Genomic DNA, 26,774 nt, shown 5'->3' with positions numbered 1-26,774 from the left:
GTCTTGATATCACTGTGCTTATGTGGTTTGCTTTTGCTCCTGTATCAAACTTTACAGTGATAAATGATCAATTTATCAACAAAGAAACTGTCCATTTGTTCTTTGTCACTGTTGCATTATCATTTTTATCACTTTTTGTTATTGTAGGCGATATTTTATTCTGTTTGGCTATGTTTGCCCTGTCTTCATCTGAGACTACATCAATAAAAAATGTGCCTTGCAAATTAATGTAATCAATTGTATTACTTGACTTCCCTGCATCAACTTTTTGGTGATTTTTCCTTTGCTCTTTGTGCAAATTTTGCCATAAGCTGGACGTTGCCTCGGTAGGTGCCTGTTTCCACATTTTTTGCATGTATGGCTGCTTCTGCCAAGTGCTTCTAAGACATTTTATTTTTGAGTGCATCACAACATCTATAGTGTCGACACGCTCCCGATATTTGTGCCAAAACTTTGTGCATTCAATGTGCTGATATGTTCTGCAGCTAATTAATTTGGGTGGCAATCTTAATTGTGTCTTTTAACTGAAGCTCATTCTCCCATAAGAGACATTCACGCACCTTATCATCATTTACTCCAAAGACAATTTGATCCCAAATCACTGAGGATTTTAAGTTACACGTTTGTGCTTTTAACTTGAGGTCAGTAAAAAAGCTATCAAAGGACTCACCGGTCTTCTGCGTGAGCGTCCTAAATATATATCGTTCAAAAGTTTTATCCTTTTTCGGCATGCACTGTTCATCAAATTTATTTTTTTTGATACCATCAAAGTTTTTACTATCGTCCTCTTGTTCATATACTAAGGTGTTATAAATCTCAATAACCTGCGGGCCTGCTACCATTAGCAATAACGCTATCTTTCTTTCCTCTGGCTGCCCATGCAATTCTAGAGCTGCTACATACAGTGTAAACTGTTGTTTAAATGTGCGCCAATTGCCATCAACATTACCGGTTAGCAGAAGTTCTTCAAGAGTTTTTAAAATATCCATCTTCTTCTTGCACTGGTTTTGCGTTTTCAGAGATTTCCTTTGATGTTCCATATTTTCCTTGTAGCATCGTTTCACCAAATTTGAAGACTGTGTCCTTCAAATCTTCATACTTTTGATCTTTTAGTTTTTGATCACCACACCTGGTACCATGTTATGCTCTTGTACAGAGACAAATACTGAGTCAGCGTACTAAAGAACATCTAGTTCAAGACTAGTCAATTTTATTATAGTATAATAAACCGTGGGTAGGAAACTAATGCTATCAAACTGGAACTAATATAATGGCGACTGACCATAATGGTTTCTCCTCCAGACCCCCTCCAGGCGAAAGTGTCACGTGCTATTCCTTGCCCCTGACACCTACTGGTCAGAGGCTATGCATATTTACCCATATACTTGTTTATGCATATCACTACACCATCAACAGGGTATCTTGGGAAGGGATCAACTCCTCCCCCCTGGGCAGCATGGCGATACCGTGGTTAGCACTGTTGCCTCACGGCGTTGAGGTCCCAGGTTTGATCCCAGCCTTGCGTTACTGTCCGTGTGGAGTTTGCATATTCTCCCTGTGTTTGCGTGGGTTTTGCCCCACAACCCAAAGAAGTGGATTGGCAACGCTAAATTGCCCCTTATTGGAAAAAAATGAATTGGGCACTCTAACTTTATTTTAAAAAAACAACCCCTCCTCCCCTCCCCAAAAAGATATGGGAAACCCTCTAGAATTAAATAAAACAAATCAGCCTGCATCAGCGCCTCGCCTACCCAGAAAAAGAAAGTAAACCCCAGAAAGAGGGGAGCACCAGGATTACCCCCAAGGATTCTTAAATCATGCCAAGACCCATAACACAACAAACTTTACTCCTCCCCAAGCAAATCAGAGGCCCCACCATCACTGAAAACTTAAACACTTTTCACCAAGGAAACCCCACCGACAAGGAGAATTAGAATCATCAAGACACGCCTCAACAGGATGTCTCAGGGAAAAATACAACTCTCCTCCTCCCAACAGGAAAAGGGACCCCCCCCAATTAAATATTACAAATCAGAGCTTTTATCAGCACCTCACTTACCAAAATAAAGAGGGAAAACCCCAGAGAGGGAAGAACACCAGAATTAGCCAATAGACGTCAGACATAATCTAGCAATGTACACTTTCACAGAAAGGATATCAGGAACAGAACATCACGACCTCATAAAAAACAAGGTATCATAGATTGGGTTCCTTTTTTGTGTCCATCTTTTCAAGGATACATGATACAAACCACCTACGCTTCAGCGATGCTGTTCACATTGAGATGATGGCTGTCATTGTGAGTGAAGTTGTGGACAACGGTCTCGTTTCCTCAGCACAGATTATTGGTGCTCATGTTGATGAACTGCGAGATATCATAAGGAGAATGGATGAAGCAGAGAAGAGAATCCTGTCAGTTGATAGGGCAGTTTCATTGGTGGGAGGTCACGTTTAGTCCTTGGAAATCCTGCTGCCATGGTATGTCAAACATCTTGGTTGATTGTGGGAGATGGGACCAGAGAAGGAGTATCCGAGCGCCCAGTATCCCAAGGGGAGCCGGGGATGAAATCCCGGCTGAAATTAAGAACTGGCTGCCATGTGTTCACAATCTCAATTTGAAGGTTGGGTGCCACCCTGCTGCGGTACTCCTCATCTTACCTACAAATAAAGTGAAAAAATAATGCACTCCCTCAGTGTTAATGCAAAGATTACAGAACATAAAAAAACAGGTCACTACTGCACAAACCTCATGTCATACAACCATCTCAGAATAACTTTCACAGTATAACAGGATAACAGACAAATGCCTCTGTGCTCATATATCATAGACCCTTGCCAGGTTAAGAGGCAGTAACATGCAATCAGGAGTAAAATCACAAAGGAACAAAGTTCAGGATTAATTTTTTTTTTTTATTAAATATTTTATTGAAAATTTTTGGTCAACCAACACAGTACATTGTGCATCCTTTACACAATATTATAACAACACAAATAACAATGACCTATTTTATAAACAAAAAAAAAATGAATAAATAATAAATAACAAAAATGAAAACTAGCCCTAATTGGCAACTGCCTTGTCACAAGTAACACTCTCCAAAAATATAATTTAACAGTCCAATATATAATTATCTGTAGCAACGACCTATACATACTATACAGTATATATTAACAACCCTGAGAGTCCTTCTGGTTCCTCCTCCGCCCCCCCCCCCCCCCCCACCGCGCCCCCCCCCCCCCCCCCCCCCCCCCGATCCTGGGCTGCTGCTGCTGCCTTCTTTTTCCCATTCCGTCTATCTTTCTGCGAGGTATTCGACGAACGGTTGCCACCGCCTGGTGAACCCTTGAGCCGACCCCCTTAGGACGAACTTAATCCGCTCTAGCTTTATAAACCCCGCCATGTCATTTATCCAGGTCTCCACCCCCGGGGGCTTGGCTTCTTTCCACATTAGCAATATCCTGCGCCGGGCTACCAGGGACGCAAAGGCCAAAACATCGGCCTCTCTCGCCTCCTGCACTCCCGGCTCTTGTGTAACCCCAAATATAGCCAACCCCCAGCTTGGTTCGACCCGGACTCCTACTACTTTTGAAAGCACCTTTGTCACCCCCATCCAAAACCCCTGTAGTGCCGGGCATGACCAAAACATATGGGTATGATTCGCCGGGCTTCTCGAGCACCTCGCACACCTATCCTCCACCCCAAAAAATTTACTGAGCCGTGCTCCAGTCACATGTGCCCTGTGTAATACCTTAAATTGAATCAGGCTTAGCCTGGCACACGAGGACGACGAGTTTACCCTGCTTAGGGCATCTGCCCACAGCCCCTCCTCGATCTCCTCCCCCAGCTCGTCTTCCCATTTCCCTTTTAGTTCATCTACCATAGTCTCCCCTTCGTCCCTCATTTCCCTATATATATCTGACACCTTACCATCCCCCACCCATGTCTTTGAGATCACTCTGTCCTGCACCTCTTGTGTCGGGAGCTGCGGGAATTCCCTCACCTGTTGCCTCGCAAAAGCCCTCAGTTGCATATACCTGAATGCATTCCCTTGGGGCAACCCATATTTCTCGGTCAGCGCTCCCAGACTCGCGAACTTCCCATCCACAAATAGATCTTTCAGTTGCGTTATTCCTGCTCTTTGCCACATTCCATATCCCCCATCCATTCCCCCCGGGGCAAACCTATGGTTGTTTCTTATCGGGGACCCCCCCCAAGGCTCCAGTCTTTCCCCTATGCCGTCTCCACTGTCCCCAAATCTTCAGTGTAGCCACCACCACCGGGCTTGTGGTGTAGTTCCTCGGTGAGAACGGCAATGGGGCTGTCACCATAGCCTGTAGGCTAGTCCCCCTACAGGACGCCCTCTCTAATCTCTTCCACGCCGCTCCCTCCTCCTCTCCCATCCACTTACTCACCATTGAAATATTAGCGGCCCAATAATACTCACTTAGGCTCGGTAGTGCCAGCCCCCCCCTATCCCTGCTACGCTGTAAGAATCCCTTCCTCACTCTCGGGGTCTTCCCGGCCCACACAAAACCCATGATGCTCTTTTCAATCCTTTTTAAAAAAGCCTTCGTGATCACCACCGGGAGGCACTGAAACACAAAGAGGAATCTCGGGAGGACCACCATCTTAACCGCCTGCACCCTCCCTGCCATTGACAGGGATACCATATCCCATCTCTTGAAATCCTCCTCCATCTGTTCCACCAACCGCGTTAAATTTAACCTATGCAATGTGCCCCAATTCTTAGCTATCTGGATCCCCAGGTAACGAAAGTCCCTTGTTACCTTCCTCAACGGTAGGTCCTCTATTTCTCTACTCTGCTCCCCTGGATGCACCACAAACAACTCACTTTTCCCCATGTTCAATTTATACCCTGAAAAATCCCCAAACTCCACAAGTATCCGCATTATTTCTGGCATCCCCTCCGCCGGGTCCGCCACGTATAGTAGCAAATCGTCCGCATACAAAGATACCCGGTGCTCTTCTCCTCCCCTAAGTACTCCCCTCCACTTCTTGGAACCCCTCAACGTTATCACCAGGGGCTCAATCGCCAGTGCAAACAATAATGGGGACAGAGGGCATCCCTGCCTTGTCCCTCTATGGAGCCGAAAATATGCAGATCCCCGTCCATTCGTGACCACGCTCGCCACTGGGGCCCTATACAACAGCTGCACCCATCTAACATACCCCTCTCCAAAACCAAATCTCCTCAACACCTCCCACAAATAATCCCACTCCACTCTATCAAATGCTTTCTCGGCATCCATCGCCACTACTATCTCCGTTTCTCCCTCTGGTGGGGCCATCATCATTACCCCTAACAACCTCCGTATATTCGTGTTCAGCTGTCTCCCCTTCACAAACCCAGTTTGGTCCTCGTGGACCACCCCCGGGACACATTCCTCTATTCTCATTGCCATTACCTTGGCCAGGACCTTGGCATCTACATTTAGGAGGGAAATAGGTCTATAGGACCCGCATTGTAGCGGGTCCTTTTCCTTCTTTAAGAGAAGCGATATCGTTGCTTCAGACATAGTCGGGGGCAGTTGTCCCCTTTCCTTTGCCTCATTAAAGGTCCTCGTCAGTACCGGGGCGAGCAAGTCCACATATTTTCTATAGAATTCGACTGGGAATCCATCCGGTCCCGGGGCCTTTCCCGCCTGCATGCTCCTAATTCCTTTCACCACTTCTTCTACCTCGATCTGTGCTCCCAGTCCCACCCTTTCCTGCTCTTCCACCTTGGGAAATTCCAGCCGATCCAAGAAGCCCATCATTCTCTCCCTCCCATCCGGGGGTTGAGCTTCATATAATTTTTTATAAAATGTCTTGAACACTCCATTCACTCTCTCTGCTCCCCGCTCCATCTCTCCTTCCTCATCCCTCACTCCCCCTATTTCTCTCGCTGCTCCCCTTTTCCTCAATTGGTGTGCCAGCAACCTGCTCGCCTTCTCCCCATATTCGTACTGTACACCCTGTGCCTTCCTCCATTGTGCCTCTGCAGTGCCTGTAGTCAGCAAGTCAAATTCTACATGTAGCCTTTGCCTTTCCCTGTACAGTCCCTCCTCCGGTGCTTCCGCATATTGTCTGTCCACCCTCAAAAGTTCTTGCAGCAACCGCTCCGGTTCCTTACTCTCCTGCTTCCCTTTATGTGCCCTTATTGATATCAGCTCCCCTCTAACCACCGCCTTCAACACCTCCCAGACCACTCCCACCTGGACCTCCCCATTATCATTGAGTTCCAAGTACTTTTCAATGCACCCCCTCACCCTTAGACACACCCCCTCATCTGCCATTAGTCCCATGTCCATTCTCCAGGGTGGGCGCCCTCCTGTTTCCTCCCCTATCTCCAAGTCCACCCAGTGTGGAGCGTGATCCGAAATGGCTATAGCCGTATACTCCGTTCCCCTCACCTTCGGGATCAATGCCCTACCCAGCACAAAAAAGTCTATTCGCGAGTAGACTTTATGGACATAGGAGAAAAACGAGAACTCCTTACTCCTAGGTCTGCTAAATCTCCACGGGTCTACACCTCCCATCTGCTCCATAAAATCTTTAAGTACCTTGGCTGCTGCCGGCCTCCTTCCAGTCCTGGACTTCGACCTATCCAGCCCTGGTTCCAACACCGTATTAAAATCTCCCCCCGTTATCAGCTTTCCCATCTCTAGGTCCGGAATGCGTCCTAGCATCCGCCTCATAAAATTGGCATCATCCCAGTTCGGGGCATATACGTTTACCAAAACCACCGTCTCCCCCTGTAGTTTGCCACTCACCATCACGTATCTGCCCCCGTTATCCGCCACTATAGGCTTTGCCTCGAACATTACCCGCTTCCCCACTAATATAGCCACCCCCCTGTTTTTCGCATCTAGCCCCGAATGGAACACCTGCCCCACCCATCCTTTGCGTAGCCTAACCTGGTCTATCAGTTTCAGGTGCGTTTCCTGTAACATAACCACATCTGCCTTAAGTTTCTTAAGGTGTGTGAGTACCCGTGCCCTCTTTATCGGCCCGTTCAGCCCTCTCACGTTCCACGTGATCAGCCGAGTTGGGGGGCTTCCTACCCCCCCCCCCTTGTCGATTAGCCATCACCTTTTTCCAGCTCCTCACCCGGTTCCCACGCAGCTGTATCTCCCCCAGGCGGTGCCCCCCCCGCCCATCCTCTCCCATACCAGCTCCCCCCTCTCCCCAGCAGCAGCAACCCAGTAATTCCCCCCTCCCACCCCCCCCGCTAGATCCCCCGCTAGCGTAATTACTCCCCCCATGTTGCTCCCAGAAGTCAGCAAACTCTGGCTGACCTCGGCTTCCCCCCGTGACCTCGGCTCGCACCGTGCGACGCCCCCTCCTTCCTGCTTCTCTATTCCCGCCATGATTATCATAGCACGGGAACCAAGCCCGCGCTTCTCCCTTGGCCCCGCCCCCAATGGCCAACGCCCCATCTCCTCCACCTCCCCTCCTCCCCCCATCACCACCTGTGGGAGAGAGAAAAGTTACCACATCGCAGGATTAGTACATAAAACCCCTCTTTGCCCCCCACATTCGCCCCACCACTTTGTTCGAACGTTCTTTTTAATAACCCGCTCATTCCAGTTTTTCTTCCACAATAAAAGTCCACGCTTCATCCGCCGTCTCAAAGTAGTGGTGCCTCCCTCGATATGTGACCCACAGTCTTGCCGGTTGCAGCATTCCAAATTTTATCTTCTTTTTATGAAGCACCGCCTTGGCCCGATTAAAGCTCGCCCTCCTTCTCGCCACCTCCGCACTCCAGTCTTGATAAACGCGGATCACCGCGTTCTCCCATTTACTGCTCCGAGTTTTCTTCGTCCATCTAAGGACCATTTCTCTATCCTTAAAACGGAGGAATCTCACCACTATGGCTCTGGGAATTTCTCCTGCTCTCGGTCCTCGCGCCATCACTCGGTATGCTCCCTCCACCTCCAACGGACCCGCCGGGGCCTCCGCTCCCATTAACGAGTGCAGCATCGTGCTCACATATGCCCCGACGTCCGCTCCCTCCACACCTTCAGGAAGACCAAGAATCCTCAGGTTGTTCCTCCTTGCGTTGTTTTCCAGTGGCTCCAACCTTTCCACACATCGTTTCTGATGTGCCTCCTGCGTCTCCGTCTTCACCACCAGGCCCTGTATATCGTCCTCATTCTCGGCTGCCTTTGCCTTCACGACCCGAAGCTCCCGCTCCTGGGTCTTTTGTTCCTCCTTTAGCCCTTCGATCGCCTGTAGTATCGGGGCCAACAGCTCTTTCTTCATTTCCTTTTTGATCTCTTCCACACAGCATTTCAAGAACTCTTGTTGTTCAGGGCCCCATGTTAAACTGCCACCTTCCGACGCCATCTTGGTTTTTGCTTGCCTTCCTTGCCGCTGTTCTAAAGGATCCACTGCAATCTGGTCACTCTCTCCTCCTTTTTCCATCCGTATCCAGGGGGGATTCCCTTCTGGTTTACCGCACAGTGTTTTTAGCCGTCAAAATTGCCGTTGGGGCTCCTATCAAGAGCCCAAAAGTCCGTTTCACAGGGAGCTGCCGAAACGTGCGACTCAGCTGGTCATCGCCGCACCCGGAAACCCTAAAGTTCAGGATTAATGATGAACTGAAGGATAACATAGCCATCCATAAAGCTTGGAAAGACCAAAGCCATGACAGGATTGTCGAGCAACAAGCAGGATCCATCCAGATTTTCACCGAAGCCCTTACACCTCTCCCATGTTGTTGGCCCGAAGCCTTTGTAAAGAGACACCTAGGCCCCAGCGGGTGGCAAAAAAACCATCATGTCCGGCTGCCTCCAACCCTCCTCAACAGACACCGAGGACAAGGCAACGTAAGAACAGTGGTTGGGGTCTCCGACTGACCCCAGGGCTCGAAGACCAGATACAATGTGCTCCATTGAACACGAAACACCCAACCTTCAAATTGTGATTGTGAACACATGGCAGCCAGTTCTTAATTTCAGACAGGATTTCATCCCCGGCTCCCCTTGGGATACTGGGCGCTCGGATACGCCTTCTCTGGTCCCATCTCCCTCAATCAACCAAGATGTTTGACATACCATGGCAGCAGGATTTCCAAGGACTAAACGTGACCTCCCACCAACGAAACTGCCCTATCCACTGACAGGATTCTCTTCTGTGCTTCATCCATTCTCCTTATGATATCATGCAGTTCATCAACATGAGCACCAGTAATCTGTGCTGAGGAACCGAGACCGTTGTCCACAACTTCACTCACAATGACAGCCATCATCTCAATGCGAACAGCATCGCTGAAGCATAGGACTGCCCACCAGCGAAACCGCCACTGCAAACTGGGCCCAGCCGGGCCATCTTCGACTGCCTCAAGATTTAGATTTATTGTCACATGTACCGAGGTACAGTAAAAAGTATTGTTCTGTGTACAGTCCAGGCAGATTGTTCCATGAAAAACATAGGACATACTATAAATACACAATGTAAATACATAGACATTGGGTGAAGCATAAGAGTTTTGTGCTACAACAGTAGAGAAGATGTGTGCAGCAATTAGTTCAGTCCATATGAGGGTCATTCAGGAGTGGCAACAGGGGGGAAGAAGCTGTTTTTAAATCAGTTGGCTTTTATACCTTCTGCCTAATGGAAGAGGTTGGAAGAGAGAATAACCCGGGTGGAGCGAGTCTTTTATCATGCTGCCCACTTTCCCAAGGCAACGGGAGGTATTAACAGAGCCAATGGATGGGAGGCAGGTTTGTGTGATGGACTGGGCTGTGTTCACGACTCTGTAATTTCTTACAGTTTTGGGCTGAGCAGTTGCCTCAATAAAGGATTTTCTTGACTTAACAGGGCTCCCATCGCCAAATTTTAACCAGGATCTTCCAAGAACGTAGCACAGATCATACACATCAGGATCAAATAATTATGGGTTGCGTACCAGGGAACAAAAAGGATTAAAAGATGAGTAGCACCAGAGCTCTCAAAAAAACTGATCCCGTGCGTACATCACCTGGCTCCCGACAGTATATAATTTATTGAGTCAGATTGTTTTTGGAAAGTGAATCAAGACACCCGCCCGTGATCCACCTACGAGTCGCGACCCTGGGTTTGAAAAACCCTGCTCGAGAGCATATTGGCTGCATTATGTGCCTTCTGCAAAGTGGTAGATTTTTAAATCCAGTGTTTTGTGGCTATATTCATTGAACAGAGATGATTTCTTAATTGGATATATCCACGAGAAGAGTGCACCATCCGGGGTTAACTAAGGAAGTTATGATGGTATCATATTGAAAGAACCATAGAATTTTGAAAGAAAAGGCATTCAGTGTTGTGAAGATTAGACGCAGGCCAGAAGATTGAGAACATTTTAGAAATCAGCAAAGGATGACTAAAAAAAACAGAGGGACAAATTAGAATATGAAAATAAACAAGCAAGAAATATAAAAACATGATATTAGCTTCTGCAAGTATATAAAAAGGAAGATAGCAGCTTCTGGGGAATTAATAAAGGGAAGAAGGAAATAGAGACTTTAAAGGTTTTGTACCTGTCTTCACAGTAGAAGATACAAAAAAGTACCAAAGGAATAGTTGAAAATCAAAGATCAAAAGGGATGAGAAAAAAATGAGGGTGGCACAGTGGTTAGCACTGCTGACTCACAGTGCGAGGGACCCGGGTTCGATTCCAACCTCAGGTGCATGTCTGTGTGGAGTTTGCACTTTCTCCCCGTGCTGTGTGGGTTTCTTCCGGGTGGTGTTTCCTACCACAGTCTAAAGATGTGCAGGTTAGGTGAATTGGCCATGGTAAATTGCCCCTTAGGGTGAGGTTGCAGGAATAGGCGGGAGGATTGGGCTTAGGTAGGGTGATCTTTCGAAGGGTTGGTGCAGACTCGATGGGCCGAATGGCCTCCTTCTGCACTGTAGGGATTCTATTCTATTCTATTCTATATATAGTAATGGCCTGATGGGATTTATCCTAGGATTCTCTGGGAGGCCAGGGAAGAGATTGCTGGACCTTTGGCTTTGATTTTTATGTCATCATTGGCTACAGGAATAGTGCCAGAGGACTGGAGGATAGCAAATGTGGTCCCTTTGTTCAAAAAGGGGAGCAGAGACAACCCCGGCAACTATAGACCGGTGAGCCTCACGTCTGTAGTGGGTAAAGTCTTGGAGGGGATTATAAAAGACAAGATTTATAATCATCTAGATAGGAATAATATGATCAGGGATAGTCAGCATGGCTTTGTGAAGGGTAGGTCATGCCTCACAAACCTTATCGAGTTCTTTGAGAAGGTGACTGAACAGGTAGACGAGGATAGAGCAGTTGATGTGGTGTATATGGATTTCAGTAAAGCGTTTGATAAGGCTCCCCACGGTAGGCTATTGCAGAAAATACGGAGGCTGGGGATTGAGGGAGATTTCGAGATGTGGATCAGAAATTGGCTAGCTGAAAGAAGACAGAGGGTGGTGGTTGATGGGAAATGTTCAGAATGGAGTTCAGTTACAAGTGGCGTACCACAAGGATCTGTTCTGGGGCCGTTGCTGTTTGTCATTTTTATCAATGACCTAGAGGAAGGCGCAGAAGGGTGGGTGAGTCAATTTGCAGACGATGCTAAAGTCGGTGGTGTTGTCGACAGTGTGAAAGGATGTAGCCGGTTACAGAGGGATATAGATAAGCTGCAGAGCTGGGCTGAGAGGTGGCAAATGGAGTTTAATGTAGAGAAGTGTGAGGTGATTCACTTTGGAAGGAATAACAGGAATGCGAAATATTTGGCTAATGATAAAGTTCTTGGAAGTGTGGATGAGCAGAGGGATCTAGGTGTCCATGTACATAGATCCCTGAAAGTTGCCACCCAGGTTGATAGGGTTGTGAAGAAGGCCTATGGAGTGTTGGCCTTTATTGGTAGAGGGATTGAGTTCCGGAGTCAGGAGGTCATGTTGCAGCTGTACAAAACTCTGGTACGGTCGCATTTGAAGTATTGCGTACAGTTCTGGTCACCGCATTATAGGAAGGACGTGGAGGCTTTGGAGCGGGTGCAGAGGAGATTTACCAGGATGTTGCCTGGTATGGAGGGAAAATCTTATGAGGAAAGGCTGATGGACTTGAGGTTGTTTTCGTTGGAGAGAAGAAGGTTAAGAGGAGACTTAATAGAGGCATACAAAATGATCAGGGGGTTAGATAGAGTGGACAGTGAGAGCCTTCTCCCGCGGATGGAAATGGCTGACACGAGGGGACATAGCTTTAAACTGAGGGGTAATAGATATAGGACAGAGGTCAGAGGTAGGTTCTTTACGCAAAGAGTAGTGAGGCCGTGGAATGCCCTACCTGCAACAGTAGTGAACTCGCCAACATTGAGGGCATTTAAAAGTTTATTGGATAAACATATGGATGATAATGGCATAGTGTAGGTTAGATGGCTTTTGTTTTGGTGCAACATCGTGGGCCGAAGGGCCTGTACTGCGCTGTATCGTTCTATGTTCTAAGGGTATATTTTATGAGTTCATGTTGCTGGCAGGAAGTCCTGCAGGGGGCACTGCATGTCCAATATGGACTGCCAAAGAGTGAATGTGCAGAAATGCAGATGTTGAAATATATCAGCTGGAGCACATGAATGGCAGAGCAGGAGACATATTATGCTGAGAGGCATTCAAGGCTGAAAGAGCAGATCAATAGTGGACAAAGGGCTGAATGCAAATATTGCAAAGTGGCGGCACGGTGCCACAGTGGTTAGCATGGCTGCCTCACCATGCCAGGACCCGGATTCGATTCCGACCTTCGGTGACTCTCTGTGTGGAGTTTGCACTTTCTCCCAGTGCCTGTCTGGGTTTCCATTGGGTGCTTCAGTTTCATCCCACCATCCAAAAATGTGCAGTTTAGGTGGATTAGCCATGTTAAATTGCCCTTCAGTGTCCAGGGGCACTGTGCAGGTTAGGTGGGGTCATGGGGATAGGGCGGGGGAGAGGGCTTGGGTAGGGTGCTGATTCAGAGGGTTGGTTAATGGGCCGAATGGTAGGGATTCTATGATTCTACATCCTACAAAGGAAGAAAATGATTGTCCAGCATGGGGAAAACTGTGTTTTAACTGTGTAAGAAGCTATATGATTGTGTTTGACTAAAATAAGCCTACACAGATGGCCACTGGAAAGGTAAAAGCAAAATACTGTGGAGGCTGGAAATTTGAAATAAAAACAGAAAATGCTGTGAGCCATCAAGGTTGGATGTCACATTTGGGGCATGGCATGAGAAATGGCTGGAGTGAGTGAGTGATTTATTCCTGGAAGGGCGGTTTGCAGCCTGGAGGAATTGAATGAGAAATTTGAGTTGGCAGGCTTGGACGTGTTTCAGCACCTCCAGTTACGGAGCTTTGTGAAGAGGATGCTCTCAGATTTTCTGGTGGTGTTGGTGTCGCCATCGTTGGAGAGGATTCTCTCCTGTTTGGGGTCGGAAGAGGGCAGCATGAATGGATGAATGTTGAATGGATCGTAGGGGAAGAGTTGAATTCGGTGGAAGGGACAAAGGCTAAATGGGTGGAGGAATTGGGACCAATGAAGGAGGAGGTATGGAGTGAGGCACTGTGGATGGTGAATGCTACGTCATCGTCTGCGAGACTAAGCCTGATGCAGCTCAAAGTAGTGTTTCGAGCGCACCTCACTAAGACTGGGATGAGTCGGTTTTTTGAGGGGATGGAAGATAAGTGTGAATGCTGCAAGAGAGGGCCTGCTCACCACACACACATGTTCTTGTCCTATTCCAAATTGGGGTTTTTTTTGGCAGTCGTTGTTAACACCATGTCTGCGATCTTAAGTATTGAGGTGAAGCCCTGTCATTTGGTGGCTATTTTTGGAGTTTTGGATGTGCCAGAGCTGCGGACGGGTGTGACGGATGTCCTTGCCTTTGCCTCATTAGTGGGGCAGAGGCAGATCGTGCTGGGTTGGAGGCTAGCAATGCTGCCGAGTGCTCTGGCATGATTAGGGGATTTGATCAAATTTCTGCATCTCGGGAATGTCAAATGCACCTTGAGGGTGTTCAATTGAAGGGCTCTACCGGAGATGGGGGCCGTTTATATTGTATTTCAGAGAGCTGGTCACTGTTAGCTGTTAAAAGGGGCTGGGGAGGGGGGGGGGGGTGGAAGAGGGTATTAAAAACGTGGGAGGGATGAATATTCAGGGTGGATGTTTGTTCCTTTGGTTGAAGGTTGTTTTCAGATGTTCTGGTTGTTTACATCTAGTTAAGGGTTATTGATTGTATTTTTGGTAATTTTGTATAAAATGTTAAAAATGTAATAAAAACATTTTAAAAAGAGAAAATGCTGGAAAAATGCAGCAGGTCTGGCAGCATCTGTGGAGAGAGAAACAGTGTTCAAAGTCATTGGAAAGATATCAGCTAAAGAGACTGGTGAAGCAGACTCATACACAGGTTGGTTCCATCGTGTCTACAGGTGATAAATGGTTGAGACGGTGAGAATGATGACTGCAGAAGGAGAGCATCAAGTGAACAAAGAGTGTCAGATAGACACTTGTGTGTCATGCAACATCATGACCATCATAGACTTGTGCGAAGTGGCTCAACATGACCATCCAAAAATGAAGCACTCAAAAGTAAGGTTGAGGCTGTATGATGGGATGATACTCATACTGTGGACACATTAGTCTGAGAGAAAATGCTGGAAAATCTGTCAGCTTTGACAAAGGCTCATCTGGACTCAAAACGTTAGCTCTTTTCTCTCCCTCCAGATGCTGTCAGACATGCTGAGATTTTCCAGCATTTTCTCTTTTGGTTTCAGATTCCAGTATCCTCAGTAATTTGCTTTTATACATTAGTCTGAGAACCCAATGTAATGGCAAAAATGAAAATCTGGAGTTCCAAATCATAGGCGGTATGCAACAGCCACTCAGCTCAGTTAGAGAAAGTCTAAAGCTTGGACTGGTAATTTTAAATGTGCCAACAGAGACTTACAATGTGTTGCAGCCCACAAAATCATTGCCCGCTGATCAGATCCTAGAGGAGTACAAAGATGGTGTTTACAGAGTTTGAATGTTTACCGGGTGAATATCATCTGGAAGTGGATGAGAGTGTAAGACCAATTCAGCATCTGTCAAGAAGTGTTCCAGCTGCCCTCAAGTCAAGCCTATAAAACAAGATAGAAGAGCTGGAAAAGAAAGGAGCAGTCAAGTCAGTGACATCTCCTACATAGAATCCCTACAGTGCAGGAGGCCCTTTTGGCCCATCGATTCTGCACCGACCCTCTGAAAGAGTACCCTACCTCGGCACACCCCGCCCCATGCCCTAAACCAACTCAAACCGCACATCTTTTGGACACTAAGGGACATTTTAGCAAGGCCAATCAACCTAACCTGCACATCTTTAGACTCTGGAGCACCCGGAGGGAACCCACACAGACACGGAGAGAAAGTGCAAACTCCACGCAGTCACCCATGAATTGAACCCGGATCCCTGGAGCTGTGAGGCAGCAGTACTGATCACGGTGTCACCATGACGCCCCTTGATTGAAATGCAATAAATTTAAAAATAAATTTAGAGTACCCAATTCGTTTTTTCCAATTAAGGGGCAATTTAGCGTGCCAATCCACCTACCCTGCACATCTTTGGGCTGTGGGGACGAAACCCACGCAAAAACGGGGAGAATGTGCAAACTCTACACGGACAGTGACCCAGAGCCAGGATCGAACCTGGGACCTCGGCGCCGTGAGGCAACTGTACTAACCACTGTGCCACCGTGCTGCCCTGAAATGCTGTCATAACTACATGTCCTATCTGGCTTGCTGTAGACATGTGATCTCTGCCATGAGTGATATCCTGCAGCAGCTATCCTACATTCAATAAAGATGCTAAGCTAAAAACACAGCGTTCTTTCAGCTCCCGGGTATATTTCCCCCACCTATGAGTTTAGAGTTCTTATGCATGCATGTTATTGTGGCGTAGCAAATCTATCAGAGTTACAGAAGTAGACATTACAGGGCGTTGCTCCAGCTGCTCCAGTGAAAATATGCCTTAGCCAATGGTGGAGAAGTGCCGGACGTACTTTGTACACCCATATCTCAAAACCGGCTAAATTGTGATATGGTTGTGGTAGTCAGTATTAGAGGTATTACGGTACTCTGTAATGCCAGAAGACCATTGGTGTAGTAGGTACTCGGTTCTCATTGGTTAAGCCTGTCTGCTGGCTCTGCCCAGCAAGGTGGGGTATAAGAGCCCGTGTCGCTCCAGCAGCTGCCTTCTTTACCTGCTCTGCTGGGGGAAACATCTAGTGTAATAAAGCCTTTAATTGTCTCCAATCTCGCTTCTGGAATTATTGATCGAGCATCAATTTTTTTATTTTTAAAAAAATATATTTTATTAAAATATTTTTCCCTGAGCAACATTTTTCCCGCTAACAAACGAAACGATAACAATAACAAAACAGAAATTTTTAACTTTTTAACAATAATAATAATAATAATACACAAGTAACAAAACCTCATTCTCAATTGACCTATATTCAACTAAACCTTTTCCCCCCCTCCCCTCCCCCTGGGTTGCTGCTGCTGGTCATCTGTCTTCCCTCTAACGTTCCCCTAGGTAGTCGAGAAATGGCTGCCACCGCCTGGTGAACCCTTGAGCCGATCCTCTCAGGGCAAACTTTATCTGCTCCAGTTTAATAAACCCCGCCATGTCGTTTACCCAGGCCTCCAGTCCGGGGGGTTTCGCCTCCTTCCACATGAGTAGGATCCTGCGCCGGGCTACGAGGGACGCAAAGGCCATGACATCGGCCTCTTTCGCCTCCTGCACTCCCGGCTCTTCCGCAACTCCAAATATAGCTAACCCCCAGCTAGGTTTGACCCGGGCATTCACCACCTGCGAGATCACTCCAGTCACTCCCTTCCAATACCCTTCCAGTGCCGGGCACGCCCAAAACATATGTGCGTGGTTTGCCGGGCTCCCGCCACACCTCCCACATCTGTTCTCCACTCAAAAAAACCTGCTCGATCTTGCCCCCGTTATGTGTGCTCTATGTAGCACCTTAAATTGAATCAGGCTAAGCCTGGCGCATGAGGAAGAGGAGTTTACCCTGCTTAGGGCATCAGCCCACATACCCTCCTCTATCTCCTCCCCTAATTCTTCTTCCCACTTTCCTTTTAGTTCGCCCACCGACTCCTCCCCCTCTTCCCTCATCTCTCTGTAAATCTCTGACACCTTGCCCTCTCCGGCCCACACCCCTGAAAGCACCCTGTCCTGTATCCCCTGTGTCGGGAGCCGCGGAAATTCCCTCACCTGTTGTCTAGTAAACGCCCTCACCTGCATATATCTCAAGAAATTTCCCCGGGGTAACTTATACTTTTCCTCCAATGCTCCCAAACTCGCAAAAGTCCCATCTATGAATAAATCTCCCACCTTCCTAATTCCCAACTGGTACCAACTCTGAAATCCTCCATCCATTCTTCCTGGGGCGAACCTATGGTTATTCCTGATAGGGGATCCCACCAAGGCTCCCCGCACCCCTCTCTGTCGCCTCCACTGTCCCCATATGTTCAGTGTTGCCGCCACCACCGGGTTCGTGGTGTACTTTTTAGGTGAGAGCGGTAGCGGTGCCGTCACCAGCGCCTCTAGACTCGTCCCTTTACAGGATCTTCTCTCCAGCCTTTTCCACGCCGCTCCCTCACCCTCCATCATCCATCTACGTATCATTGCCACATTGGCGGCCCAATAATAATCTCCCAAGTTCGGTAGTGCCAGTCCTCCCTGTCCCTACTGCGCTGAAGGAACCCTCTCCTTACTCTCGGAACTTTCCCTTCCCACACAAAGCTCGTAATGCTCCTGTCTATTTTATTAAAAAAGGTCCTGGTGATTAAAATAGGGAGACATTGGAATACAAATAAGAACCTCGGGAGGACCATCATCTTAATTGCTTGCACCCTGCCCGCCAGCGATAAAGGCTACATGTCCCACCTCTTAAAGTCCTCCTCCATTTGTTCTACCAGCCGTGTCAGATTAAGTCTGTGCAAGGTTCCCCAGCTCCTAGCGATCTGAATCCCCAGGTATCGGAAGTTTCTTTCCACTTTCCTCAGCGGTAAGCCTTCTATCTCTCTACTCTGGTCCCCTGGATGTATCACAAATAATTCACTCTTCCCCATGTTTAACCTATACCCCGAAAATTCCCCGAACGTCCTCAGAATTCGCATAACCTCTATCATCCCCCCCGCTGGGTCCGACACGTATAACAATAGGTCATCCGCGTATAGCGAGACTCGGTGTTCTTCTCCCCCTCTAGTCACCCCTCTCCATTTCCTGGAGTCTCTCAACGCCATGGCCAGAGGTTCGATTGCCAGCGCAAACAACAATGGAGACAGCGGGCATCCCTGTCTTGTTCCCCTATATAATCGGAAATACTCCGATCTATGTCGACCTGTAACTACGCTTGCCGTTTGTGCCCCATAAAGTAGTCTAACCCAGCGAATAAACCCGTTCCCAAACCCAAACCTCCTTAACACTTCCCATAAATACTCCCACTCCACCCTATCAAATGCCTTCTCTGCGTCCATTGCCGCCACTATCTCTGCCTCCCCCTCCACTGAGGGCATCATTATCACCCCTAATAGTCGTCGCACGTTAACATTCAGTTGTCTCCCTTTTACGAACCCAGTCTGGTCTTCATGCACCACCCCCGGGACACAGTCCTCTATCCTCGATGCCAGCACCTTTGCCAGCAATTTGGCGTCCACGTTCAATAGTGAAATAGGTCTATAGGACCCGCACTGCAACGGATCTTTGTCCCTCTTCAAAATTAGCGATATCGTCGCCTCCGACATCATCGGGGGTAGAGTCCCCCCTTCCCTGGCCTCATTGAACGTCCTCGCCAACAACGGGGCCAACAAGTCCACATATTTTCTGTAGTATTCCACCGGGAACCCGTCCGGCCCCAGGGCCTTCCCTGCTTGCATGCTTCCCAGTCCCTTAATAACCTCATCCACCTCAATCGGTGCCCCCAAGCCTTCCACCTCCTGCTCCTCCACTTTCGGGAACCTCAATTGGTCCAGGAACTGCCGCATCCCCTCCTCTCCCTCTGGGGGCTGAGACCTATACAGTTCCTCATAAAAGGTCTTAAACACCTCGTTTATCTTTCTTGCCCTTCGCTCAATGTCTCCCCTTTCATCCCTAATTCCTCCTATCTCCCTCGCTGCTGCCCTCTTTCGCAGTTGGTGCGCCAACAGGCGACTAGCCTTTTCCCCATATTCATACCTCCTCCCCTGTGCCTTCCTCCACAGTACCTCCGCCTTTCTGGTGGTCAGAAGGTCAAACTCGGTCTGGAGTCGTCTCCTCTCCCTGTACAGCTCCTCCTCCGGGGTCTCTGCAAATTCCCTGTCCACCCTTAAAATCTCCCCCAGTAGTCTATCCCTTTCCTTGGCCTCTGTTTTCCTTTTGTAGGCCCCAATAGAAATCAGCTTTCCTCTGACCACCACTTTTAGTGCTTCCCAGACCACTCCCACAGGGACCTCGCCGTCGTCATTGACCTCCAGGTATCTCTCAATACACCCCCTCACTCTTGCACACACTCCCTCATCCGCCATCAGTCCCACATCTAATCGCCAGAGTGTTCTCTGCTCCCTGTCCTCTCCTACTTCCAGGTCCACCCAATGTGGGGCATGGTCCGAAACCGCTATGGCTGAGTATTCAGCTTCTTCCACCCTAGAGATCAACGACCTTCCTAAAACAAAAAAATCTATCCGGGAGTACACTTTATGGACATGGGAGAAGAAGGAATACTCCCTAGCCCTGGGTCTAAGAAATCGCCATGGATCCACTCCCCCCATTTGGTCCATAAACCCCTTAAGTACCTTGGCCGCTGCCGGCCTTCTTCCGGTCCTTGAGCTGGATCTATCTAGCCCCGGGTCCAGCACCGTGTTGAAGTCCCCTCCTAAAATCTAATTTCCTGCCTCCAGGTCCGGAATAAGCCCCAGCATCCGTCTCATGAACCCCGCATCGTCCCAATTTGGGGCATACACATTAACCAACACGACCTCCATTCCCTCCAGCCTACCACTCACCATTACATATCTACCTCCACTGTCTGCTACGATGTTCTTTGCTTCAAATGCTACCCGTTTCCCCACCAAAATGGCCACCCCTCTGTTCTTTGCGTCCAGTCCTGAGTGGAACACCTGTCCCACCCGTCCTTTCCTTAGCCTAACTTGGTCCGCCACCTTTAGGTGCGTCTCTTGGAGCATAACCACGTCTGCCCTTAGTCCTTTCAAATGCGCGAGCGCTCGGGCCCTTTTTATCGGTCCATTCAGGCCTCTCACGTTCCACGTGATCAGCCTCACTGGGGGGCTACCTGCCCCCCTCCCGTGTCGATTAGCCATTACCTTCTCTAGGCCAGTCCCATATCCCGCCTCCGCGCTCCCGCTCGCTCCCCCAGCGTCGCACTCCGCCCCCGACCACCCACTCTTTAGCCATTTCCTTTTGGATTTCCGCAGCAGCAACCCAGTTGTCCCCTCCCCCCCCCTCCGCTAGATCCCTATCTAGCTTGATTGCTCCCCCCATATCACTTCCGTAAGTCAGCTGACTTCAACTGACCCCGGCTACTCCTGCTCACTCCTCGGCCCCCCCGGTGTGAGGGAACTCCCATCCGCCTTGCGCCTGTTTTCCCGCCTTATTCTTTCTGGCGCGGGAACATCCCTTTACCTAACCCGCCTCTTATGGCGCAGCTCCCTTTCCCCTCCCCCTCCCCTTCCCTATTCTTCGACTATGTCCCGCCTTTCCCCCCTCACCGGCGCCCACATTTCCCCAGTGTCCCCCCCCTTCCCTGTTTACTTCTCGATTCACTTTCACCATAACATTAACAAAAACAATAACAATTCCCTGCAGCATCAGTCGCTCAGTTCCGGTCCAGTTTCTCTTCATTGATGAAGGACCATGCTTCCTCCGCCGTCTCAAAATAATAGTGTCTCTCCTGATACGTGACCCATAGTCTTGCCGGCTGCAGCATCCCAAACTTCACCTTCCTTTTGTGCAAAACCTCTTTGGCTCGGTTAAAGCTCGCCCTCCTTCTCGCCACCTCCGCACTCCAATCCTGGTATATCCTTACCACAGCATTCTCCCATCTGCTACTCCGCACCTTTTTAGCCCATCTCAGGACCTCTTCTCTGTCCTTAAGGCGGTAGAATCGCACGATTATCGCCCTCGGTGGTTCTCCCGCTTTTGGTCTTCTCGCCGGGATCCGATTTGCCCACTCCACCTCCATGGGGCCCGCAGGGGCCTCAGCACCCATCAGTGAGCTCAGCATCTTACTTGCGTACGCTCCACAGTCCACTCCTTCCACGCCCTCAGGGAGACCTAGTATCCTAAGGTTCTTCCTTCGCGCTCCATTTTCAAGGGCCTCAATCCTGTCAGCACACTTTTTATGAAGTGCCTCGTGCGTCTGAGTCTTAACCGCCAGGCCCAAGACCTCGTCCTCAATACCTGATACCTTCTGCTCCATCACGCGAAGCTCAGTCTCCTGGGTCTTTAAAGTCTCTTTAAGCCCCTCAATTGCCTGTAACATCGGGGTCATTACCTCCTTCTTCAGCAGATCCACGCACCGTCTCACAACCTCGTCCTGCTCAGGCCCCCATGTCACCTGCGATCCCTCCGCCGCCATTTTGTTCCACTCCCTCTGACCTTCTGGTTGCAGATTCTTCGGGCTGCAGCCGCCGCCGCCGGTTTTTCCTCCGTCGTTCGGGGGGGGGGGGGACTCCCTTCCCACGCACCTCCCACCGGGTTTTTCGGCCAGCAAAGTCCCCGTTGGGGCTCTTAAAAGAGCCCGAAGGTCCGTCGGAGCTGGAGCCGCCGAAACGTGCGGCTAGCTCATCCTTGCCGCAACCGGAGGTTCCCGAGCATCAATTTATTACACTAGATTTTAAAGAATGGAGCTCCGAATCAAGCCGGAGTGTCTACAACTCAGCCCCCACGTGGCAAACTCAGCGGCAACCTTCAAGCACGGGCTGGCGTGCTTCAACGGATATCCCGGGACGGCCGCAAACACACCCACGGAAGACCAGAAACTACAAATTCTGCACTCAAGGGTGAGCCCAGAGATCTACACCCTCATCGAGGATATGGACGACTTCGAGGCCGCAATGGATCTGCTGAAAGGACATTATATTTGCCCTGTAAACCAGGTCTACGCCCGACATCTACTAGCGACGAGGCGCCAAATCCCCGGGGAATCGCTGGAAGAATTCTACCATGTGCTCCAGGTGTTGGGGAGAAACTGCAGCTTCCCGCAAGTTTCGGCGAGCGACCACACAGAACTTTTGATCAGGGACGCTTTCGTTGCAGGTATGCTGTCCTCCCAAATCCGCCAGCGATTGCTGGAGAAAGAGACACTAGGCCTCAAGGAGGCACGGGCCCTTGCCATCTTCCTGGATGTGGCCTCCCGAAACACCCACGCTTACGTCCCCGACCATGCGGCAGCCCCCTGGGCAGAGTGGAACCCCCCCGCGGCCGACCCCGGTGCATCTCCCATCCCCCCACAAGCTTGTGCTGCGAGATGGCCTGGCAACCCCGGGGGGCCTCGTTGCTATTTTTGCAGGCAAGCCAAGCACCCCCGGCAGCGTTGTCCGGCCCGCTCATCCTTTTGCAAAGGATGCGGCAAAAAAGGCCACTTTGTGGCGGTATGCCAGGCCCGGGCGGTCGCTGCGGTCCCAGGAGGCGAATACGGACCGCCACCACAACCCTCTCCACGGGCCCCGTGCAGCCAGCGGGCGCCGCCATCTTCCTCCTCCAGAGCCATGTGTGGCCTCCGGGTGCCGCCATCTTGTCTCTCGGACACCACTTGCGATGGATGGGCGTGACCATCTTGTACACCCCCAGCCATGTGCGACCAGTGGGCGCCGCCATCTTGGCTGGGCTCTCAGGACCCCAATTTAGATGAACACACACCACCCGAAGAGAACATCCAACTGCTGCCACGACTAGCCTCGGTGACCCTGGACCAGTCACGGCCCCGAACACTCTCGACTGCAAAGACAATGGTGCTCATCAATGGGCATGAGACGTCCTGTCTGATCGACTCTGGGAGCACGGACAGCTTCATACACCCCAACACGGTAAGGCGCTGTTCTCTCCCCGTTCACCCCGTTAACCAAAAAATCTCCTTGGCCTCCGGGTCTCATTCAGTGGAGATCAAGGGGTTTTGCATAGTGAATCTCACGGTCCAGGAAGGGAGTTTAAAAACTACCGGCTCTACGTCCTTCCCCACCTCTGCGCTGCCACACTCCTAGGTTTAGATTTTCAGTGCAACCTCCAAAGCCTAACTTTCAAATTCGGCGGCCCTATACCCCCCCTCACCGTCTGCGGCCTCGCGACCCTCAAGGTCGATCCGCCTTCCCTGTTTGCGAACATCACCCCGGATTGCAAACCCGTAGCCACCAGGAGCAGACGGTACAGTGCCCAGGACCGGACCTTTATTAGGTCAGAAGTCCAGCGATTACTGAGGGAAGGTGTCATTGAGGCTAGCAACAGCCCCTGGAGAGCTCAAGTAGAGGTTGTGAAGACCAGGGAGAAGCATAGGATGGTCATAGACTATAGCCAGACCATCAACAGATATGCGCAGCTTGACGTGTACCCTCTTCCCCGCATATCCGACCTGGTCAACAGGATGAGCAATATAAGGTCCTTTCCACGGTGGATCGAAAGTCCGCCTACCACCAGCTCCCCATCCGCCCGAGCGACCACAAATACACTGCTTTCTAAGCAGATGGGCGGCTCTACCACTTCCTAAGGGTTCCCTTCGGTGTCACTAATGGAGTCTCGGTCTTCCAACGAGAGATGGACCGAATGGTTGACCGGTACGGTTTGCGGGCCACATTCCCTGACCTTGATAATGTCACCATCTGCGGCCACGACCAGCAGGACCACGACACCAACCTCCGAAAATTCCTCCATACCGCAAAAATGCTTAACCTCACATATAACAATGATAAATGCGTGTTCAGTACCGACCGCCTAGCCATCGTTGGCTACGTAATGCATAATGGAGTTATAGGCCCAGACCCTGAACGCATGCGCTCCCTTATGGAGTTCCCCCTCCCTCACTGCTCCAAGGCCCTGAAGTGCTGCCTAGGGTTTTTCTCTTATTATGCCCAGTGGGTCACCAACTATGCGGACAAGGCCCGCCCGCTGATCCAATCCACGGTTTTTCCCCTGTCGACAGAGGCCCGCCAGGCCTTCAGCCGCATCAAAGCAGACATTGCAAAGGCCACGATGCACGCCATCGACGAGTCCCTCCCCTTCCAGGTCGAGAGCGACCCGTCCGACGTAGCTCTGGCGGCCACCATCAACCAAGCGGGCAGACCCGTGGCCTTCTTCTCACGCACCCTCCGCACGTCAGAAATCCGCCATTCCTCAGTTGAAAAGGAGGCCCAGGCCATAGTAGAAGCTGTGCGGCATTGGAGGCATTACCTGGCCGGCAGGAGATTCACTCTCCTCACTGACCAACCGTCGGTGTTCGATAATGCACAGCGGGGCAAGATAAAAAAACGACAAGATCTTACGGTGGAGGATCGAACTCTCCACCTACAACTATGAGATCTTGTAACGTCCTGGGAAGCTAAACGAGCCTCCTGATGCCCTATCCCGCGGCACATGTGCCAACGCACAAGTGGACCGCCTCCAGAATCTCCACGAGGACTTCTGCCACCCAGGGGTCACTCGATTCTTCCATTTCATCAAGACCCGCAACCTGCCCTACTCCATCGAGGAGGTCAGGACAGCCACCAGGAACTGCCAAATCTGCGCGGAGTGCAAGCTGCACTTTTACAGGCCAGAGAAAGCGCACCCGATAAAGGCTTCCCGTCTCTTTGAACGCCTCAGTATGGAATTCAAAGGCCCACTCCCCTCCACCGACCGCAACACGTACTTCCTGACGACTACTCCCGGTTCCCATTCGCCATACCCTGCCCCAACATGACTGCAGCCACCGTCATAAAAGCCCTCCACAATATCTTTACGCTGTTCGGTTTCCCCACCTACATACACAGCGATAAGGGGGTCCTCCTTTATGAGCGACGAACTGCGTCAATTCCTGCTCAGCCTCGAGCAGGACGACCAGTTACAACCCCCGGGGAAACAGACAGGTAGAGAGGGAGAACGGAACGGTCTGGAAGACCGTCCTACTGGCCCTATGGTCCACGTATCTCCCAGTCTCCCGCTGGCAGGTGGTCCTCCCGGATGCCCTCCACTCCATCCGGTCACTGCAGATTGCCACGACCAACCAAACACCTCACAAACGTCTCCTTCCCTAGGAAGTCCTCCTCTGGGACCTCGCTCCCAACCTGGCTGGCAGCTCCTGGACTCATCCTACTCCGCAAACATGTGCGGGCGCACAAATCGGACCCATTGGTCGAGAGGATCCATCTCCTCCACGCTAACCCTCAGTACGTCTACGTGGCATACCCCAATGGCAGACAGGATATGGTCTCCCTATGGGACCTGGCTCCCCCTGGATCCACACACACACACCCCCACCACCAGTCCCACCTTCCCTCCCACCGGCGCACCCCACAGCAGCCCCCTTCCCAGATGGATCGGTTCTCTTACCGGTCCCATCGAGGGGTGATGAAGCAGCTGCTGAATAAGCCGAAGCCACGCTCCCGGAGCCACAGACGTCCGAGCCGCCGCCTGCATCACCACCAAAGCTACGACGATTGCAGAGGACGACCAGGGCCCCCGATCGACTAATTGATTCATTCTGAAATGTAAATAAATTTTGTAAATAGTTGCGATGTAACGAGGCGAAACACTGTACGGAGGTATACCAGGTACCTTCATAACCTTAACTTCTACCACTCTGTAATGCGAGGCCAGCGCCCCTGCCGGAGCCACCAACCCGCCGGACTTTTTTTTAACAGGGGGTGAATGTGGTAGTCAGTATTAGAGGTATTACGGTACTCTGTAATGCCGGAAGATCATTGGTGTAGAAGGTACTTTGTTCTCTTTGGTTAAGCCTGTCTGCTGGCTCCACCCAGCAAGGCGGGGTATAAGAGCCCATGTCGCCCCAGCAGCAGCTGCCTTCTGTACCTGCGCTGCTGGGGGAAACATCTAGTGTAACAAAGCCTTCAATTTCGCTTCTGGAGTTATTGATCAAGCATCAATAGTTTTGCTATCAACTATACAAAACTATTTTTAAAATGTGTAAATGAACGAAGTCCAAAAAAATAAAATCTTATTTATAAAATGTTGTTTGCAAAAACCTTGAAAATGTCGACGGTAGCACAGTGGGTAAGTAGCACTGTTGCTTCACAGCTCCAGGGTCCCAGGTTCGATTCCCAGCTTGGATCGCTGTCTGTGCAGAGTCTGCACGTTCTCCCAGTGTCTGGGTAGGTTTCCTCCCACAAGTCCCGAAGGATGTGCTGAAGGTGAATTGGACATAGTTTTCATAGAATTTACAGTGCAGAATTCTAGATTCTGTGTACCCGAACGGGCGCCGGAATGTGGCTACTAGGCTTTCACAGTAACTTCATTTCAGTGTTAATGTAAGCATACTCGTGACAATAAGGATTATTATATTATATATTGCCATATACTAACAGAAGGGAGCCAATAAGTATTTAATACGTTGCCGGTCATGTATTGTTTTTGTGTGTGCATTAGTAATATAGGGGTTCTTGTGTTCCTTCAGAAGTGGTAACAGTTGCATTGCTTGTGTTTTTCATTCCCCGGGATTATACCCGTCTCGTTGTGAAGCAGCCCAGTTGGCCACTCGCTCCCGAGCAACTCCTCCAGGGGAGGTTCGGGGCGGGGGGGGGGGTGCAGCCTGGGCCC

At 49.9% G+C, this 26,774-nt stretch overlaps 1 long non-coding RNA gene across 1 annotated transcript; it reads right to left on the bottom strand.

Moving 5' to 3' along the window:
• Positions 1–1,236: 1,236 nt before the first annotated feature.
• LOC140407893 (uncharacterized) lies at positions 1,237–26,669 on the bottom strand. The gene is made up of 4 exons (XR_011939869.1): positions 26,204–26,669; positions 25,551–25,701; positions 15,017–15,123; positions 1,237–2,658 (listed from the first exon to the last, which is right to left on the bottom strand). It is a non-coding gene; the product is annotated as an uncharacterized lncRNA (long non-coding RNA).
• Positions 26,670–26,774: the final 105 nt, after the last annotated feature.

The sequence above is a fragment of the Scyliorhinus torazame genome, chromosome 2 (assembly GCF_047496885.1).
Source record: "Scyliorhinus torazame isolate Kashiwa2021f chromosome 2, sScyTor2.1, whole genome shotgun sequence".
Lineage (NCBI taxonomy): Eukaryota > Metazoa > Chordata > Chondrichthyes > Carcharhiniformes > Scyliorhinidae > Scyliorhinus > Scyliorhinus torazame.
The sequence above is the reverse complement of the archived record's forward strand: the minus strand, read 5'-3'. Positions and strand labels throughout refer to the sequence as shown.